The 20,443-nt window shown below is 44.7% G+C and overlaps 1 protein-coding gene and 3 non-coding genes across 4 annotated transcripts in view; 3 read left to right on the top strand and 1 right to left on the bottom strand.

Annotated features, from left to right (window-relative positions):
* The window catches only part of LOC137314467 (zinc finger protein 271-like), a 161,934-nt gene that overhangs the window by 85,205 nt on the left and 56,286 nt on the right, over positions 1 to 20,443 (bottom strand). The gene's annotated exons all lie outside the window — the stretch shown is intronic.
* Positions 970 to 1,041, top strand: trnaw-cca (transfer RNA tryptophan (anticodon CCA)). Its single transcript has one exon. It is a non-coding gene; the product is annotated as a tRNA-Trp (tRNA).
* On the top strand, positions 5,578 to 5,650 carry trnaf-gaa (transfer RNA phenylalanine (anticodon GAA)). The gene has a single exon. It is a non-coding gene; the product is annotated as a tRNA-Phe (tRNA).
* trnak-uuu (transfer RNA lysine (anticodon UUU)) lies at positions 15,014 to 15,098 on the top strand. Its single transcript is given in 2 exon segments — positions 15,014 to 15,050; positions 15,063 to 15,098. It is a non-coding gene; the product is annotated as a tRNA-Lys (tRNA).

Here is a 20,443-nt window from a genome sequence, read left to right on the forward strand (position 1 = left end):
GTTTGGCCTGACAATCTTTAATTCCAATTTACCGGGGCCAGATCTGTTCTCATCCCACTGAAATTGACCCTCATCCAATTGAGTACTTTTACTTTAGAGTGGACAGAGTCCATTTCCATAGCTATTCTAATCCTAATGATACTGATCGCTGCTCCCTAAATGCTCCCCCACTGACACTTGCTCCACTTGGCCCACCTCATTCCCTTGCACCAAGTCCAGCAATGCCTCCTTCCTCAGTGGGCCAGAAACGTACTGGTCGAGAAAGTTATCCTGAACACATTTCAAATATTCCTCCCCTTCTTTGCGCCTTATATTATTGTTATCCCAGTCTATATTAGGATAGTTGAAATTCCCGGTTATTACTATTTTATGGCTTTTGCACCTCTCTGTAATTTCCCTGCAAATTTGCTCCTCTATCTCCGTCCCACTAGCTGGTGGCCTATAGAATACACCAAGTAGTGTAATCGCATCTCTATTGTTCCTTAACTCGAACTCAGTCCCCAGGAGAAATTGCCTCGTTCCTGGGAACTTTGTATTAAGCAGAAGTTAGCAGCAAATAGTGTTCGTGGTGGGACTGAGAAATGCTTTAACAGCCGGCACCCTGTAAAACAGAGCTCCAAGTATCGGTTTAAATAAAGTCCTGAACTGACAGAGCGGAGGGCAGATGAGGATTGAATTAAATCCCAATTCACTGAATCTAAACAAGGTTTAAAGAAGTGAATCTGTCAGGAGTGGGATTCCTGATCCTGTGTGTGAGCTGAAACTGGATCGGTCCCGTTCTGTAAAGACTGAATGGCAGGCGGCTCCCAGACAGGGCTCAGGCCGGGACTGGCAGCTCTCCGCTGGGAACGGCTGGATTGGAGAGCGGGGCTCCTGCGGTGTTGCTGCTGCTGCTTCCGCCTCTTCGAGTCCCTGTGGCGGTCGGTACCGATCTCCCTCCTATGGATCCGGCTCCAGCCGTTTGCTGTGGACCTCGTGGCGCAACGGTAGCGCGTCTGACTCCAGATCAGAAGGATGCGTGTTCGAATCACGTCGGGGTCATTGCATTTTCGCAACGTTTCAGTGTCGCTCTGTTTTATCGCGGGGCAGTCTTTCAGGGATGGTCTGTTCACTGTGTGTAAAATAATATTTATCACAGAATGAACACACCACAGAAGGAGACCATTCAACCCATCAATCCCTTACCTGCCTTTTGTAAGATCAATCCCATTGGTCCCATTCCCCGTCCCTTTCCCCGTGGCCCTGCATTTTCCCCTTCAAGTATTTATCAAATTCCTTTTTGAAAGCCACGATTGAATCTGCTTCCACCGCCCTTTCAGGCAGCGCATTCCAGATCATAACCATTCGCTGCGTAAAAAAGATTTTCCTCATGTCGCCTTTGGTTCTTTTGCAATCACCTCAAATCTGTGTCCTCTGGTTCTCGACACTTCCGCCAATTGGAACAGCTTCTCTTTATTAACTTTATCTGAACCCTTCATGACTTTGAACACTTCTATCAAATCTCCTCTGAACCTTCTCTGCTCTGAGGAGAACAACCCCAGCACGGGGTAAATGCGGTCAATTAGCTCCAATTTATTTATTTGGGCATTAAACAAAATGTGAAAGACTGGCGAGGCGTTGTGTGAACGGAGCTCACTGCTTTAAGACAATAAATCCAATCACAGCGTGGGCGCTGGGTTAAAATCTCACTGTTGAGAGAATTTCTGGCAATGTTCATTTTGACCTGTTTGCAGAAAACCCGATTGTCGTGCGATGGAGCAGAGGATGTGAAAGAAGCTGAAAGTGGAAGTGCAGATATTAGTTTCATCACGGGGACAGGACACGTTTCCACAGGTTCGGGCCTCTCACCTTCAGATTCTTTCCAGCAGAGTGGGACAGGTGATCAGAGTGACCGGGCTCCAGCGGCGCAATCGGTCAGTGCGCGGTCCTGATCTGACAGGACAGGGTCGGGAAATACCGAGGTTGTTAATTCGAGTCTCACCGAGATCAAACAATCCTTTTGCTTGTAAACATTTTGACCGGAGGTGAAGGTACAAATGGTTTGTTCCAAAATGCATCTACTTATTTGAATTGCCATGTGGTTCCTCCGGACTACGCTGTTGTAATACCAAATGAGATGTTCAGTATTACTTGTTTACAGGAGGGAGGCTGCGGTTTTGGAGACACAAACTATGATTTTGATCCATCTACAAATCGTGGGATTTAACTGGAGCTTTAAACCAGCGCCTTAGACCGCTCAGCCAGGATACTTTCCAACCTACACTTCAGGAGCTAGTTTTACAGGAATAGAATTACTACAAGCAAGAATTCTACCCCTCCAGCACCAATGCTCACACGGCAGCAGGATGCATGTGTCCAGTTAGAAACCTGTCTGAAGGAACATTCAGTCCAGCAGATTGACTTTCGGTCTGAGCAGATGATGAGTCTCCTCCTTGGGAGTGTTTCGCCAATCCAGCTCAGAGTGGATTAAGAATCATAAATCCGGGTGTAAGATGAAGTGTCGGGGGCAGTTTCCCGTCCTTGACGGACATTAATGATCCTGCTGCAAAATTTCACTTCCCAGCTCCCGATCCATGAACTAAAACCCAACTCTGGTGGGACTCCAACCCACAACCTTTGAATATCCCCTTCAATTATTAAGTAGAAGTCCAACACGCTATCCTTTGCGCCACAGAGTCAGTGATGGAATTTGAAGGAGAGCGGGGATCCTGTGCTGTGATTGAGGCGGTCAGGCTGCTCCTGCTTCCGCCTCTCACATTCCGAGAGCCGGGGCGGCAGTCTGCACCGATCGCCCTCCAATGGATCCGGCTCCAGCCGCTTGTTGTGGGCCTGGTGCAAGAACAGTCGCGTCTGACTCCACATCAGAAGGCTGCGTGTTTTGAACCAGGTTGAAATCACAGCATTTTCACTGTGGCTCAGGGACCTGCCGCCGTGTTGACCGATACTCTGCAACTCTCGCTGTGTTTACCTATACTCTGTATCTCTCGCTGTGTTTACCGATACTCTGTATCTCTCGCTGTGTTTACCTATACTCTGTATCTCCCGCTGTGTTTACCGATACTCTGTATCTCTCGCTGTGTTTACCTATACTCTGTATCTCTCGCTGTGTTTACCGATACTCTGTATCTCTCCCTGTGTTTACCGATACTCTGTATCTCTCGCTGTGTTTACCGATACTCTGTATCTCTCGTTGTGTTTACCGATACTCTGTATCTCTCTGTGTTTACCGATACTCTGTATCTCTCGCTGTGTTTACCGATACTCTGTATCTCTCGCTGTGTTTACCGATACTCTGTATCTCTAGCTGTGTTTACCGATACTCTGTATCTCTCGCTGTGTTTACCGATACTCTGTATCTCTCGCTGTGTTTACCGATACTCTGTATCTCTAGCTGTGTTTACCGATACTCTGTATCTCTCGCTGTGTTTACCGATACTCTGTATCTCTCGCTGTGTTTACCCATACTCTGTATCTCTCGCTGTGTTTACCGATACTCTGTATCTCTCGCTGTGTTTACCGATACTCTGTATCTCTCGCTGTGTTTACCGATACTCTGTATCTCTCGCTGTGTTTACCGATACTCTGTATCTCTCGCTGTGTTTACCGATACTCTGTATCTCTCTGTGTGTTTACCGATACTCTGTATCTCTCGCTGTGTTTACCGATACTCTGTATCTCTCGCTGTGTTTACCGATACTCTGTATCTCTCGCCGTGTTGACCGATACTCTGCAACTCTCCCTGTGTTTATCTCTGTGTCAATCCGTGGGCAGATTCTGAATGAACAATGAAATAAATGAGGGGTTCAGACAATTCTCCCATCTGACACTTAGGAACCAATGAGCGAAACTTTATAATAAGATATTGCTTATTGTGATGCAGCAAAGAAAACATTGTATTTTGAATGTTTTAGGTTCTGTTATGTACAAAAAGAAACTGTGACCACAACGTGTTTGCAACAAGCCGCCTTTTAAGTTGATGTCCGGCTCGCTAACATTACATCACGAGGTGTGGGCACCGCACTGATAACCTTCATGTTTATCCGGGCCTTTCAGACACTTCGTGTGACACAAGAGCTTTCCAATCCCCGCCAGCTCCGAGACACCGATACATCCGTCGAAGCAGCATTCACCGGCAGGGCCGATATCGCGCCCCCTTTGCCGGACTTCAGCAAATTGAACGTTGAAAATACAGAACAGGATGGACAGTATCTGGAAAACAGTTAAACTTTCAGTGTTCAGACTTTAGTGAGAAATATAAACAGGACTTTGGGTAGATATTAAGTGGATGTGCAGTAAGAGTGCGCTCTTGTTTTGTAAACTGTGGGAGTGTAGATATGAGTGTGATGTTCACATAGCAACTGTGGGTGTGTATATATGAGACCGATGTATTTCTATGAACTGTGTGTGTATATATGAGTGCCTTGTTTATTTATTTACTTTTTTTCTTTCACGGGATGTGGGCGTCGCTGGCGAGGCCGGCATTTATTGCCCATCCCTAATTGCCCTTGAGAAGGTGGTGGTGAGCCGCCTTCTTGAACCGCTGCAGTCCGTGTGGTGACGGTTCTCCCACAGTGCTGTTAGGAAGGGAGTTCCAGGATTTTGACCCAGCGACGATGAAGGAACGGCCGATATATTTCCAAGCCGGGATGGTGTGTAACTTGGAGGGGAACGTGCAGGTGGTGTTGTTCCCATGTGCCTGCTGCTCTTGTCTTTCTAGATGGTAGAGGTCGCGGGTTTTGGAGGTGCTGTCAAAGAAGCCTTGGCGAGTTGCTGCAGTGCATCCTGTGGATGGTGCACACTGCAGCCACAGTGCGCCGGTGGTGAAGGGAGTGAATGTTTAGGGTGGTGGATGGGGTGCCAATCAAGCGGGCTGCTTTATCCTGGATGGTGTATGAACTGTGGGTGTGTTTATATGAGTTTGATGTTTTTTAGAACTATGAATGTGTATTTTTGAGTGTGATGTTTATATATGAACTGTGGGTGTGTATATATGAGTGCGGTGTTTATATATGAACTGTGGGTGTGTATATATGAGTGCGATATTTATATATGAACTGTGGGTGTGTATATATGAGTGTGATGTTTATATATGAACTGTGGGTGTGTATATATGAGTGCGATGTTTATATATGAACTGTGGGTGTGTATATATGAGTGTGATGTTTATATATGAACTGTGGGTGTGTATATATGAGTGCGATGTTTATATATGAACTGTGGGTGTGTATATATGAGTGTGATGTTTATATATGAACTGTGGGTGTGTATATATGAGTGCGATGTTTATATATGAACTGTGGGTGTGTATATATGAGTGTGATGTTTATATATGAACTGTGGGTGTGTATATATGAGTGTGATGTTTATATATGAACTGTGGGTGTGTATATATGAGTGTGATGTTTATATATGAACTGTGGGTGTGTATATATGAGTGTGATGTTTATATATGAACTGTGGGTGTGTATATATGAGTGCGATGTTTTTATTTGAATTTCGGAATGAACAGGAGGGGCAATTCCTCCTGGGGTTATATTTTTTTTAAGAGAATGACATAAAGAGAAACTTTGACATGGGGCCGAAATAGCTCAGTTGGGAGAGCATTAGACTGAAGATCTAAAGGTCCTTGGTTCAATCCCGAGTTTCGGCAGTTTTTGGTTGTTTCGTTTCTTCTTCCTCGCTTCGATTCTCACATTTATTTACAGTGAAATTTGATACCGGCCACTGAAGGATTGGGGATGGAATGGAGAGACATCAAGGAAGGGAAATATTTCTATCGTCTGTATTTGGTTTTTATTTCTCTGTTACCTTCTGCCTTTTTCTCTTGGTTTTGTCTCTCTTGGTGCCGGGTGACTATTTGATTTGATGCATTTGTTCCAAATTGATGCCTTTTCCCCATCTCGGGGCGGTCAGACCCGCTCTGTCTGTCTGTTGCTGCTGATGATCATTAATGGGAACAGGCCGTGAGTTAAACGTTTCTCTGCAAACCGGAGAAAGACAAATAAAAAGAAAGACGTGTTTCTCCGGCCCAGGGGTAAAGTTACGATGGATGTTATTCAATAAACTGTCCCCGTCAATTTGTCTGTGGATTTTTTTTGCAAAGCTTTGATTTTAAAAGTTACAAAAAACCGAAATAAATAAAATAAATTACATGCATCGAATCCGTGATCATGATATTACGGCATACTCTATGCAAATGAGTTAACCGGCCGGACCAACAGCACATTCGGATGTTTAATTATTTTTTGTACCTGTGCGCTGGTTGGTAGCGGTTTCTGTGCATGGACTCCTAAATCTCTCTGCTCCTCCACAGTTCCGAGCTTCTCACCATTTAGAAAATACACTGATTGATCTTAGATTTAAAGTGGATGACCTCGCTCTCCCCCACATTGAACTCTATTTGCCACAGTTTTACCCACTCACTTAATTTATCAATTCCCACTTTTCAACTTCCTGCTTCTATCTACATTAATTTTTGCGCCACCAGAAGGCTGAGTGTCCAAATCACGGGGTAACCGTTGCTTTTCGAGCTGATCGGATTCTGGATCGTTCCGGGATGAATGTTTTATTTGTTTTTACACAATAAACAGAACCTTGCTCTAAAGTCTGCTTCCCGACTTCTCAAATTTCAGGAAGGCGTCTCATTCTGCCCTCGACTTTTGATCTTGACCTGCGGTTGAAACTTTTGCAAAGAGGGAAAACAAGTCCCCAAATCGCCCCACGTGACTCTCAAACGCTTTGGGAAGAAGTTCAGTGCAAATAATCAGGACTTTAAAGGCACCTCAATGACCTGCACTTTCATTGAATGAGTTTTGTTCGCCATTGTATTCGACGGTGAAATCGCTCTCCGCTTTCATCTCACTGGTGAAGAGTGTGACGGCCTTGTATCTGTCAGCGTGTAAGTGACGAGTTTGGGGTGAGCACGGGTCGCCTTTATTTTTGAAATCTCCCCAAGCACCGGGGAAAAGAAACTTAGAATCAAACTGTCCCTGTCAGTGATGAATTAAAGTGAATATCGCTCCAAGCAGATCTGGACAATGCGCAGCGCAGCCGCACAGGAGTTCCAAATCCACCCTCTCCCCACTCGGCAATCACATTAACTGAACTTTACTCTGGCCCAGTGTCACCGCGCTGAAATCGAGTATTTCTCGAACACATTTTTCCTTAACATCATCGTTACTAATTTAATAGTGAAAACTGCCGTCCGCTTCACTGTACGTGCAGGCGATAACTTTGTCGACACCGTGTCGTGTCACAGACCTGCTCGTTGGACCTGCTCATTTCATCTCGTCTCATTTTCAGCAAACCTGAATATTACTGGAATATAGAATGGAGAATCACAGCTCGAAAAATCAATCCTCTCGACCACGAGGGGACCGAGTCTTCCAACATACAGGTGTTTAATGGCAAGGTGAGTTTAATGTTCAGAAATAATACAGCACAAATTTTCATTCGTACAAGCTGCACACCCTTTCGTTTGGAAAATTAAACGGCTGGTAAGACAGCTGTTATACTAATCGCAGCAAGCTGAAATTTTAGCTCGATGAATTAGTCCTTGAGCAGCTGCAAGCTCTGTCTCTGTGGCGCAATTGGTTAACTGAAAGGTTTGTGGTTCGAACCCACCCGGGAACGGTTGAGCAACTTTTTACCTGAACATTCATTGTCTCGCATTTCTTGGTTTGAATGTGTGTCTCATCTGCCAGAAAATGTACCGTAAACATTGCCAGCTGAGTGCGTCTGATTTTCGACCATTTATTCTGCGGTTGGATAACAGGCATCTGAAAAATATCCAAAAAAGCCGAGATTGGCTTGAACGAAGTCGGAATACTTCTGACAGACAAAGTCCGAAGTTTGCAGGCGAGCTCGTTCACTCTGACATGGATATTTCTGCAGTGAGCGACATCAGGCTGTTTTCACAATGAATGTCACTCCCTTTATTTTGGAAAAGTAAAATGGTATTCACATTCCTACTGGTATCAGTTGATTTGTGAGAGATCGTTAATTTTCGAGGGGCTGAATGGTCTTCTCTTGTCCCGATGTTCCTCTCCTGCTCAGTGCGGGGCTGGACGACTGGTGAGAGGCATCAAACCGACTCCAGAATGAAAAGCGGGTGTTCAGATTCAGCCACCTTGGGATTGTCGGACAAACTGAACCCCGACAGCAACCTCACCACCCGCCTCTCTGCAATAATAGGATGGGAAGGAGCCCTGCCGCTGGCCCGGCTAGCTAAGTCGGTAAAGCACGAAATTCCTAATCTCAGGGGCGTGGGTTTAAACCACACATTGGGCGTTTTGTGTTCTATTTTTCACAGTGGGTGATGAAAGGTTCAAAGTGCAGCCTCTTATCTCCAGTTCAAGAAATCCAGTTATATGAACAGACACAACCCTGAGCTGTGTGAAAGGAAACCGTGAGCGTTGCCAAATATCCAGTCCCTCCCGATTCTATCTTCTCATTCCCTCCACATGGGACACGGCAGATACCGTTTCAATAGGCTCCATTTTTGTTGTTATTAAAAATGTTGATGGTTAGGAAGTGTAATATTTAGAAGACGCCAACTCTGGATCCATTCGCCTCTCTGATACCTCCTGAGCCCACTTTAACCTCTTTGATTCTCCCTGAGCTCCTTATCTTCTCTGATAAGCTCAGAGAGTCCATTATCCTCTTTGAACCTTGTCAGCGCCCTTTACACCCTCTGATACCCGCTGAGTGCCCCTCACCCACTGATACGCCCTGAGCGTCCTTCACTCTCTGATACGCTCTGGCAGTCCTTCCCCTCTCTGAGACCTCAATATACTCTCTGATACCCTCTGACTGCCCCTTCCCCTCTCTGAGATGACCTTGCCCCAATGCATCGCCACTAAGAAGCCATTAGACCCCCTGTTGCCTTCTCAGTACCCGTTACCGTCCCTGATATCAAAGTGCGGTGTAACTTCACAGGTGAATCTACCGGTCTGTGTTAAGGATGAGATCCAGAGTTTGTTCGGTCGCTGTTGTTTCCGCCTCTCCCACTCTGAGAGCTCCATTGGCAGTCGGTACCGATCTCCCTCCTACAAACTGGGTGTGGATCTATGAGTGCGTTGTTTTTTATAAACTTTTGAGTTTATGTATGACAGCGATTTTTATATATCAACTGTGGGTTTGTATATGTGTGTGTGATATTTATAGATGACCTGTGGGAGTAATCGATGAGTGTGATGTTTATATATGAACTGTGGGTGTGTATATATGAGTGCGATGTTTTTATATGAACTGTGGGTGTGTATATATGAGTGCGATGTTTTTATATGAATTGAGGAATGAACAGGAGGGGTAATTCCACCTGGGGTTATATTTTGTTCCAAGACAATGAAATAAAGGAACGCTTTGATATGGGGCCGAAGTAGCTCAGTTGGGAGCGCGTTCGACTGAAGATCTTACGTTCAATCCCAAGTTTCGGCAGTTTTTGATTGTTCAGTGTTTTCTTCCTCGCTTTGATTCTCGCATTTATTTACAGTGAAATTTGATCCCCGCCACTGAAGGATTGGGGATTGAATAGAGAGACATCAAGGATGGGAAATATTTATATCGTCTGTATTTGGTTTTTATTTCTCTGTTACCTTCTGCCTTTTTCTCTTGGTTTTGTCTCTCTCGGTGCCGGGTGACTATTTGATTTGATGCATTTGTCCGAAATTGATGCTTTTTCCACATCTCGGGGCGGTCAGACCCGCTCTGTCTGTCTGTTGCTGCTGATGATCATTAATGGGAACAGGCCGCGAGTTAAACGTTTATCTGCAAACCGGAGAAAGACAAATAAAAAGAAAGACGTGTTTCTCCGGCCCAGGGGTAAAGTTACAATGGATGTTATTCAATAAACTGTCCCCGTGAATTTGTCTGTGAATCTGTTTGTAAAGCTTGGGTTTTAAAAGTTCCGAAAACCCAAAATACAGCCCCTTAACAGCCCATACAGGAATCAAACCCACGATTACAACATTATGGTGTGTTTTAAGCAAGTAAGCTGACCAGCCGTTACGAACATCCCAATCATCGTTTTTTTTTACCTATACTAGTTTGAAGTGATTTCTGTACACGGACCCCTAAATCTCTCTGACCCTCCACAGTTCCCAGCTTCTCACCATTTAGAAAGTACCCTGTTCTATCCTTTTTTGATCCAAAGTGGATGACCTCCAGAAAAAGTGACTAAAGTAGTGGACAGGGGAATGTCAATGGATGTTATTTATATGGACTTCCAGAAGGCATTTGATAAAGTCCCACATAAGAGACTGTTAGCTAAGATGGAAGCCCATGGAATCGAGGGAAAAGTACGGACTTGGTTAGGAAGTTGGCTGAGCGAAAGGCGACAGAGAGTAGGGAGAATGGGTAGGTACTGACATTGGCAGGATGTGACTAGTGGAGTCCCGCAGGGATCTGTCTTGGGGCCTCAATTTTTCACAATATTTTTTAACGACTCAGATGAAGGCATAGAAAGTCTCATATCTAAGTTTGCTGATCACACAAAGATTGGTGGCATTGTACGCAGTTTAGAAGAAAACATAAAATTACAAAGTGATATTGATAGATTAGGTGAATGGGCAAAACTGTGGCAACTCATGGACCAGCATATTCCTCACGCTATCATGACCAACAAGCCAGGGGATCAACCCTGGTTAAATGAGGAGCGTAGAAGAGCATGCCAGGAGCAGCACCAGGCGTACCTAAAAATGAGGTGCCAACCTGGTGAAGCTACAACTCAGGAATACATGCGTGCTAAACAGCGGAAGCAACATGTTATAGACAGAGTTAAGCGATTCCACAACCAACGGATCAGATCAAAGCTCTGCAGTCCTGCCACATCCAGTCGTGAATGGTGGTGGACAATTAAACAACTGACGGGAGGAGGAGGCTCTGCACACATCCCCATCCTCAATGATGGCGGAGTCCAGCACGTGAATGCAAAAGACAAGGCTGAAGCGTTTGCAACCATCTTCAGCCAGAAGTGCCGAGTGGATGATCCATCTCGGCCTCCTCCCGATATCCCCACCATCACAGAAGCCAGTCTTCAGCCAATTCGATTCACTCCACGTGACATCAAGAAACGGCTGAGTGCACTGGATACAGAAAAGGCTATGGGCCCCGACAACATCCCAGCTGTAGTGCTGAAGACTTGTGCTCCAGAACTAGCTGCGCCTCTAGCCAAGCTGTTCCAGTACTGCTACAACACTGGCATCTACCCGACAATGTGGAAAATTGCCCAGGTATGTCCAGTCCACAAAAAGCAGGACAAATCCAATCCGGCCAATTACCGCCCCATCAGTCTGCTCTCAATCATCAGCAAAGTGATGGAAGGTGCCGTCGACAGTGCTATCAAGCGGCACTTACTCACCAATAACCTGCTCACCGATGCTCAGTTTGGGTTCCGCCAGGACCACTCGGCTCCAGACCTCATTGCAGCCTTGGTCCAAACATGGACAAAAGAGCTGAATTCCAGAGGTGAGGTGAGAGTGACTGCCCTTGACATCAAGGCAGCATTTGATCGAGTGTGGCACCAAGGAGCCCTAGTAAAATTGAAGTCAATGGGAATCAGGGGGAAAACTCTCCAGGGGCTGGAGTCATACCTAGCACAAAGGAAGATGGTAGTGGTTGTTGGAGGCCAATCATCTCAGCCCCAGGACATTGCTGCAGGAGTTCCTGATGGCAGTGTCCTAGGCCCAACTATCTTCAGCTGCTTCATCAATGACCTTCCCTCCATCATAAGGTCAGAAATGGGGATGTTCGCTAATGATTGCACAGTGTTCAGTTCCATTCGCAACCCCTCAGATAATGAAGTAGTCCGAGCCCGCATGCAGCAAGACCTGGACAACATTCAGGCTTGTGCATATAAGTGGCAAGTAACATTCGCGCCAGACAAGTGCCAGGCAATGACCATCTCCAACAAGAGAGAGTCTAACCACCTCCCCTTGACATTCAACGGCATTACCATCGCCGAATCCCCCACCATCAACATCCTGGAGGTCACCATTGACCAGAAACTTAACTGGACCAGCCATATAAATACTGTGGCTACGAGAGCAGGTCAGAGGCTGGGTATTCTGCGGCGAGTGACTCACCTCCTGACTCCCCAAAGCCTTTCCACCATCTACAAGGCACAAGTCAGGAGTGTGATGGAATACTCTCCACTTGCCTGGATGAGTGCAGTTCCAACAACACTCAAGAAGCTCGACAACACCAGGGAAAAAGCAGCCCGCTTTATTGGCACCCCATCCACCACCCTAAACATTCACTCCCTTCACCACCGGCGCACAGTGGCTGCAGTGTGTACCATCCACAGGATGCACTGCAGCAACTCGCCAAGGCTTCTTCGACAGCACCTCCCAAACCCGCGACTTCTACCACCGAGAAGGACAAGAGCATCAGACACATGGGAACAACACCACCTGCACGTTCCCCTCCAAGTCACACACCATCCCGACTTGGAAATATATTGCCGTTCCTTCATTGTCGCTGGGTCAAAATCCTGGAACTCCCTTCCGAACAGCACTGTGGGAGAACCTTCACCACATGGACTGCAGCGGTTCAAGAAGGCGGCTCACCACCACCTTCTCAAGTGCAATTCAGGATGGGCAATAAATGCCGGCCTCGCCAGCGACGCCCACATCCCACGAACGAATATAACAAAAGGTTTTGGAGTCCTCACCGCCAAAATTGCAAACACCTTATCTACATCTGACCTATCAAACCCTTGCATAATCTTAAAGTCCCACATCAGGTCACCCCTCAGTCTTCTCTTTCCTATGGTAAAGAGCCCCAGTCTGTTCAAACTTTCAATATGGGGAAGTGTGAACTTTGGACCTGAGCAAGATAGATCAGAATATGTTCTAACTGGTGAGAAGCTGGGAACTGTGGAGGAGAAAAGATGTTTACAGGTCCAAGTACAAAATCACTAAATGTCAGTGGACAGTTACAAAAAATAATTCAAAAGGCCAATGGAACTTTAGCCTTTATCTTAAGGGAGCTGGAATTCAAAGGGGTGGAAGTTCTGTTCCAGTTATATAAACTCTGCTGAGACCACATTTCGAGTCCTGCATTCAGTTCTAGGCACCGCACCTCAGGGAGGATATATTGGCCTTGGAGGGGGTGCAGCGCAGATTCACCTGAATGATACCGGGGCTAAAATGGTTAAATTATGCAGACAAGTTGCAGAGAACAGGTTTGTATTTCCTTGTGTATAGAAGATTAAGTGATGATGTATTCGAGTTGTTGAAGGTGATTAAATGAGCCAATGGTGTGTGTGTGAGCTGTGAGACAGCTTGAAATCCCAATCCTCTCCCCCACTGGGGACTGAGTCTTCCAACATACAGGGATTTTCACTCGTCCAAGTTTCATCCACATTTTCTGCTCTTCATTCCTCCGACCTACTTGTTGCGCCTTTCCCTTCAATTCAGAACTAACAGGAAAAACTCGATTCTGCCGTCAATCTTCGGGTCACATGGAGAGATTTCAAATAATTGAAATCGACCCTGATCACCCCCAATATCGTCACCGACACGTTTGACGAATGTAAAGCGGCTTCTATCGCGGTTTGTCTGCACAACTCGTTCAAAGATACTGTCGGTAATTGGAGGGTCTTTCAAGTCATGACACGAACAGAACAGTTCGCACTGCCGTTTTCCCCAAGACGCTTCAGATTCATGGGGTATGATTTCGGTCTGGCGGTTAAAACCGTTCCCTCTTTACTAAAAATACTAAAAGTCCCGCCTTTGAACCCGGGACTTTTAGTATTTTTGATAACCGATACCAAACTGGTTTGTCCTGTGCTGTACATTACTGTCTAAATATTACAGATAAGCAGAGCACTTGAGCTGTCACAGCTGTGACTTTGACTTTTCTCCCTCTCCTCTCGATCTCCCCGGCAACTGCCACTAACCACAATCTTCTCTCACACTTCTCCGTCAGAAAGTTCCGAGCCTCGGTTTTCAAATGAAATAACGCCCATCTCTCCAATCACCGACAGCCCAGAGAGAGTTTCTTCGTTTCAGCTCCCAATTTCCGAAATCCTCAAAGTAGCATGAAAATAATTGTCCTTAAGTTAATAATAATAATATAATTAAAAGTTCTTATCGTCTGGGGTTTTGTTTCAGATTCCACGGCTTTTAAAGATCACTGCGGATGTTTAACGAATCGCCTCTTGGTTGGAGGCTTCTGTGTGGGAAAGATCAGGAAGTGATAATTGAGAGACCGAGGATGAAGCTGTTTGATGGGAGCACTGGGGACACAGACCGTGCGCGGCTCCAGTGGCGCAATCGGTCAGCGCGCGTTATTTCTACAATAATTATACACTCGAGAAATGCTGGGGTTGTGAGCTCCAGCGCCATCTAAAGTAGTTGAACCTTCGAAACATTTTGACTGGAGTTCAAGGTACAACCGGTTCCATAACACATCGACTTCTTCATGTCCCCATGTGGGCACTGAGGCTCCTCTGACCTCCCGTCTTGCAATAGCAGGTGAGAGTTTATTTGTTTATAGGAGGGAGAGGGGGCGATTGGCGAGAGCTGAAATGGTAAAGCGGCCGGCACGACATCTTTAAATCTAAAGAACCAAACACACAATTCTTCTTTCCGTGAAGCAGAGATTCATCGGTTTGAAGTGTCGTGTAGGGAAAATTCGGGAGGCAAATCTGCTGCCTGGTGTCACGGTGCAACGGGTGAAATTATTCAGCTTTCAATTGTTGATCGGCTGAAATCTCGAGAGGCCTTTTCCAGCTCCCGTGTGGAACAAGTTCAGCTTTTGAGCCATTGGGTAAAGTGTATTTTTTAAATTGCTGCTAACGAATGACAAGACATTTTGTACAAACAAGAAGAATTGTAAACTCACGAGTTCACTGTCCATGTTTCTTACATCATGTTCAACAGAAACAAGGATTCTCCTCAACACGTTGCTGAAAATTGTACAAAAGAGATACTCCCCCGAATTCGACATCGACAGGGATAATTCAGAGTCCCACCATGAATCTGTATGATGGAAACCGATCAAACAACGAGCCTGGATAGCTCAGTCGGTAGAGCATCAGACTTTTAAAACAGGTAGTGATCTGAGGGTCCAGGGTTCAAGTCCCTGTTCAGGCAAAAAGTTTTAAAACAGCTGGCAAGTTCTGCTTTTCCAGCGGACCAACATCAGCGAAAGGAGCAAGAGTTGGCCATTCAGTCCCTCAAGCCTGCTCCGCCATTTGATAACGCTGATCTTCGACCTCAACTCCACTTTCCCGACCTATCCCCATATCCCTTGAGTTCCTTCGTGTCCAAAATTCTATCGACATCAGTTTTGAATCTATTCAATGGCTCAGCATCCACAGCCCTCAGGGGTAGAGAATTCCAATGGTTCACAACCCTCTCAGCAAAGAAATCTCTGAACGAAATGGCCGGCCCCTTATCTTGAGATTATAACCTTTAGTTCTAGACTCTCCAGCGAGGGGAAACAGCATCCCAGCATCTACCCTGTCAAGCCCTCTAAGAATTTTATATGTTTCAATGAGATCACCTCATCATTGTAAACTCCAGAGAATATCGGCCCATTCTGCTCAATCTCTCCTCACAGGACAAACCTCTCATCCCAGGAATCAATCTAGTCAACCTTTGTTGCACCCACTCTAAGGCAAGTGTATCATTCCCAGGTAAGGAGATCAAAACTGTACACAGTACTCCAGATGCGGTCTCACCAAAGCCCTATATAATTACAGCAAGACTTCTTTATCCTTGTTCTCCAACCACCTCGCAATAAAGGCCAACACACCATTTGCTTTCCTAATTGCTTGTTGTACCTGCATGTTAACTTTCTCTGATCCGTGTACAAGGACACACAAATCCCTCTGAATTCCAACATTTCGTAGTCTCTCACCGTTTAAAAGATATTCTGCTTTTCTATTCTTCCTACCAAAGTGAATAATCTCACATTTCCCCACTTTATACTTCATTTGCCAACTTCTAGCCCACTCACTTATCCTGTCTGTTTCACTTTGCATCCTCTTTGCATCCTCCTCACAGCTTACTTTCCCACCTAGTTTTGTATCGTCAGCAAACTTGGATACGTTACACTCGGTCCCCTCATCTAAGTCATTAATATAGATTGTAAATATCTGAGGCCCAAGCACTGATCTTCACGGCATCCCACTAGTTACAACCTGCCAACCCGAAAATGACCTGTTTATTCCGACTTTCTGTTTTCTGTACGTCATCAAATCCCCAATCCATGTTAATATATTACCCACAATCCCATGAACCCTAATCTTGTTCAACAAACTTTTGTGTGGCACCTTATCGAATGCCTTTTGAAAATCCAAATATTCTACATCCACTGGTTCTCCCTTATCTACCCTGCTATCTAAACCCTCAAAACCTCGAATAGAGTTGTCAAACACGATTTCTCTTTCATAAAACTTGTTGCATGTGCCTAACCATATTATGATTTTCTAAGTGCCCTGTTACCACGTCCCGAGTAATAGATTCCCGCAATTTCCCTCCTACTATTGTCAGGCTAAAGGGCCTGTAGTTCCCTCTTTTCTCACTCCCTCCTTTCTTGAATAGAGGGGTTACATTTGGTACCTTCCAATCCATGGGGAACTTTCTAGAATCATGGGAACTGTGGAAGATAAAACCAATGCATCCACTGTCTCTGCAGCGACCTCTTTTAAAACCCTAGGATGTAGGCCATCAGGGCCAATGAATTTGTTAGCTTTTAGTCCCATTAATTTCTCCAGTACTTTTTATTTACTAATCTTAATTGTTTTAGGTTCCTCACTCTCATTAAAACCTTGGTTCCCCAATACTTCTGGTATGATTTTTGTGTTCTCTACTGTGAAGACAGATACAAAATACTTGGTTAACGTCTCTGCCATTTCCTTATTCTCCATTATAAATTCTCCTGTCTCTGTCTCCAAGGGACCCATGTTTACTTTCGCTAATCTCTTCCTTTATACATATTTATCAATTTCTTGGTCATCCTTTGCTGATTTCTAAAACTCTCCTAATCCTCAGGCTTACTATTCTTTTTGGCAACATTATAAGCCTCTTTTAACCTAAAATATCATTAATCTCTCCAATTAACCAAGGTTGGACCACTTTTCCGGTGGAGTTTTTAACCCTCAAAGGAATGTAATTTTGTTAAGGAATTATAAATTATTTCTTTAAATGTTCGCCATTGCTTATCTATCATCATATTTTTAAATCTAATTTCCCAAACTACCTTAGCCAACTCAATCCTCATAACTACGTTATTGGTTTTGTTTAAATTTAAGACCCTAGTTTCCGACTTAATGACATCACTCTCAAACTTTCAAACTCAATATCAAATTCTACCATATTATGATCATTCTTCCCCAGAGGATCATTTACTATAAGATTACCAATTAACCCTGTTTCATTACACAATACTAGATCTAAAATAGCCTGTTCCCTTGTAGATTCCTCGACATATTGATCCTGAAAACTGACTCGAATTAATTCCATCAACATAAAGCAGCTTATCTTGAGTTGCTAACATGATGTCAACACGATGGGATGACTTATAAGTAGAAGACACGGCCAGATCTGCGAGGTGAATGAGATGTTTGCTGAAAACACGGAGAATTAATGAAACCAAGACTTCCCTGTAGAGCAAGGAGTTGGAACGAAAGATGCTGGGCATTGAGAGGTGATGGATTTTGTAGATGGCAGGATGAATGGACAAAAGTATCTCAACGCCCTGCTTCTTTTCTATATTGATAAATATAGACAAAAATCTCATCTCCGTGCTTCTTTCAGATAATGAATGTCTTAATGCTCAAGAGATCACTGATCCAAGCCAATTATCTCCACTCACACTCTCCTTCCAATCCTGCATGTGATGCTTCACTTTGAAATTTTGCATTTTCTCACATTGGGATTCCATTTGAAGAAAACTTTGCTGTGATCAGCTTGTGCTGTTAAGGAGATGGAGCTCAAGGAGATGCATAAAAGGTCAATGATAACAGTGACTGTTCAGACACTGTGAGCTGCAGTTAAAGGTCGGCAATATTTAAAGTGTCAGATCTTTTCCAAATCTTGACACAAATGGCACGAAAACTTAACGTGGACTTTGATCAATGTCACGACTTTCAAATAGCAGACATTTTATACACAAGGCAAGAAAGATTTACAAGGATGTTGCCTGGACTGTAGAATTTTAGCTATGAGGAAAGATTGGATAGGCTGGGGTTGTTTTCTTTGGAACAGAGGAGACTGAAGGCAGATTTAATTGAGGTGAACAAAATTATGAGGGTCCCAGATAGCGTGGATTGGAAGGACCCACTTCTCTTAGCAGAGAGGTTAATAACCAGGGGCATAGATTTAAAGTGATTGGTAGAAAGTTTAGTGGGGAACTGAGGAGAAATTATTTCACCCAAGGGTTGTGGGGGTCTGGAACTGACTGCCTGAAAGGGTGGTTGAGGCGGACACCCTCATCGCATTTGAAGAATACTTGAACTGCCGGAAGCTACAAGGCTATGGGCCAAGAGCTGGAAAGTGGGATTAAGCTGGATAGCTCTTTTTCGGCCGGCACAGACACGATGGGCCGAATGGCCTCTTTCTGTGCCATCAATTTCTTTGATTCTATGAGTCGAATTAACAGTCTCTCTGCTCGTCTACTTTTAAACTTTGACCATTCAGTGTACATTTCATCTCATTTTTATTCCTCTCAAAATGCAAAACGTCACATTTCTCTGCGTTAAATTTCACCCGCCTGTTTACTAACCCGTGGACGTCACAATGAAGTCACTGACTCCTCTTCCCAGTTCCCCACGCTGCCAATGTTGGCGTCATCTAGAGATTTTCACCTTGTGTCCCACATACCCAAGCTCAGATCATTCTCTATATTGAGAAGAGCAATGGTCCCAACACTGACCCTGGGACACCACTGTTTACATCCCTCCAGTCTGAAGAACATCCATTAACCACGACTCTCTGTTTTCTGCCCTTTACACAACTTCCTATCCACACTGCCCCATTCATTTTAATACCGTGGGTATTAATTTTATCAACAAGCCTCCTGTCCGTCATCTTATCAAATACCTTTTCACAATCCATCTACACAACATCCACTACATTCCCTTTATCAGTACACTCGAGTTATCTCAAATAATCCATGTTGGCTGTTCTTAATTCATGTGTTTTTCCAACAAATGTTGAAATGTTTGCTCCACCTCATCTGGTTTCATCTGTTTCAAGCCACAACAGAAAGGTCGTGTTTTCTCCTGGAGCTTAAGATAAATTATTTTTTTTAAATGATGCTTCAGTCAATGAGGGACATCTGGGCTTCGACCCGCCCATTCGGTGCCGCAAATCCCGCCCCTCTCACACTCCGATTGGTTGGAGGACCAACTGTTCTCTCATCCCTCCAGTCAATTTACCATAAGACCATAAGATCATCAGAGACAGGAGCAGGAGTAGGCCTTTCGGCCCCTCGAACCTGCTCCGCCATTTAATGAGATCATGGCTGATCTGATGTTTACCTCAACTCCACTTTCCCGCCCTTTCCCCATATCCTTTGACTCCCTTGCGAATCAAAATTTTTTTCCAACTCAGCCTCCACAGCTTTTTGGGGTAAAGAATTCCAAAGATTCACAACCCTTTGGGAGAAGAAATTCCTCCTCATGTCCGCCTTAAATGGGCGACCACTTATTCTGAGACTATGCCCCCTAGTTTTAGATTCCCCCATGAGGGGTAACATCCTCTCAGCATCTACCCTGTCGAGTCCCCCCAGAATCTTGTATGTTTCAATAAGATCTCCTCTCATTCTTCTAAACTCCAATAATTACAGACCAAACCTGCTCAATCTTTCCTCATAAGACAACCCTTCCATACCCGGAATCAACCTCGTGAACCTTCTCTGAACTGCCTCCAATGCAAGCATGCCCTTCCTTAAATAAGGTCACCAGAACTGTACGCAGTACTCCAGATGTGGTCTCACCAGCACCCTGTAGAGTTGTAGCATGACTTCCCTGCTTTTATACTCCATCCTGCTGGAAATAAAGGCCAATATTCCGTATGTCTTCCGGATTACCTGCTGCAGTTGTATGTTGACTTTTTATATTTCATGTACGAGGACACCAAGGTCCCTCTGTACCGCAGCATTTTGTAGTATTTCTCCATTCAAATAATATTTTGCTTTTTTAGTTTTCCTCCCAAAGTGGATGACTTCACATTTTCCCACATTATATTCCATCCACCAAATTTTTGCCCATCCGCTTAACCTGTCAATATCTCTTTACAGACAAGTTGTGTCCTTATCGCAACTTGCTTATCCACCTTTCTTTGTATCATCAACAAATTTGGCCACAAGACACCCTGTTCCTTCATCCAAGCCATGAATATATATTGTAAATAGTTGAGGCCCCAGCACTGATCCCTGCGGAACCCCACTCATTACTGGAAATTCCGATAAATTCCTGCTGCTCCTATTG

Source organism: Heptranchias perlo, unplaced genomic scaffold (genome assembly GCF_035084215.1).
Source record: "Heptranchias perlo isolate sHepPer1 unplaced genomic scaffold, sHepPer1.hap1 HAP1_SCAFFOLD_511, whole genome shotgun sequence".
In the NCBI taxonomy this organism is placed as follows: domain Eukaryota; kingdom Metazoa; phylum Chordata; class Chondrichthyes; order Hexanchiformes; family Hexanchidae; genus Heptranchias; species Heptranchias perlo.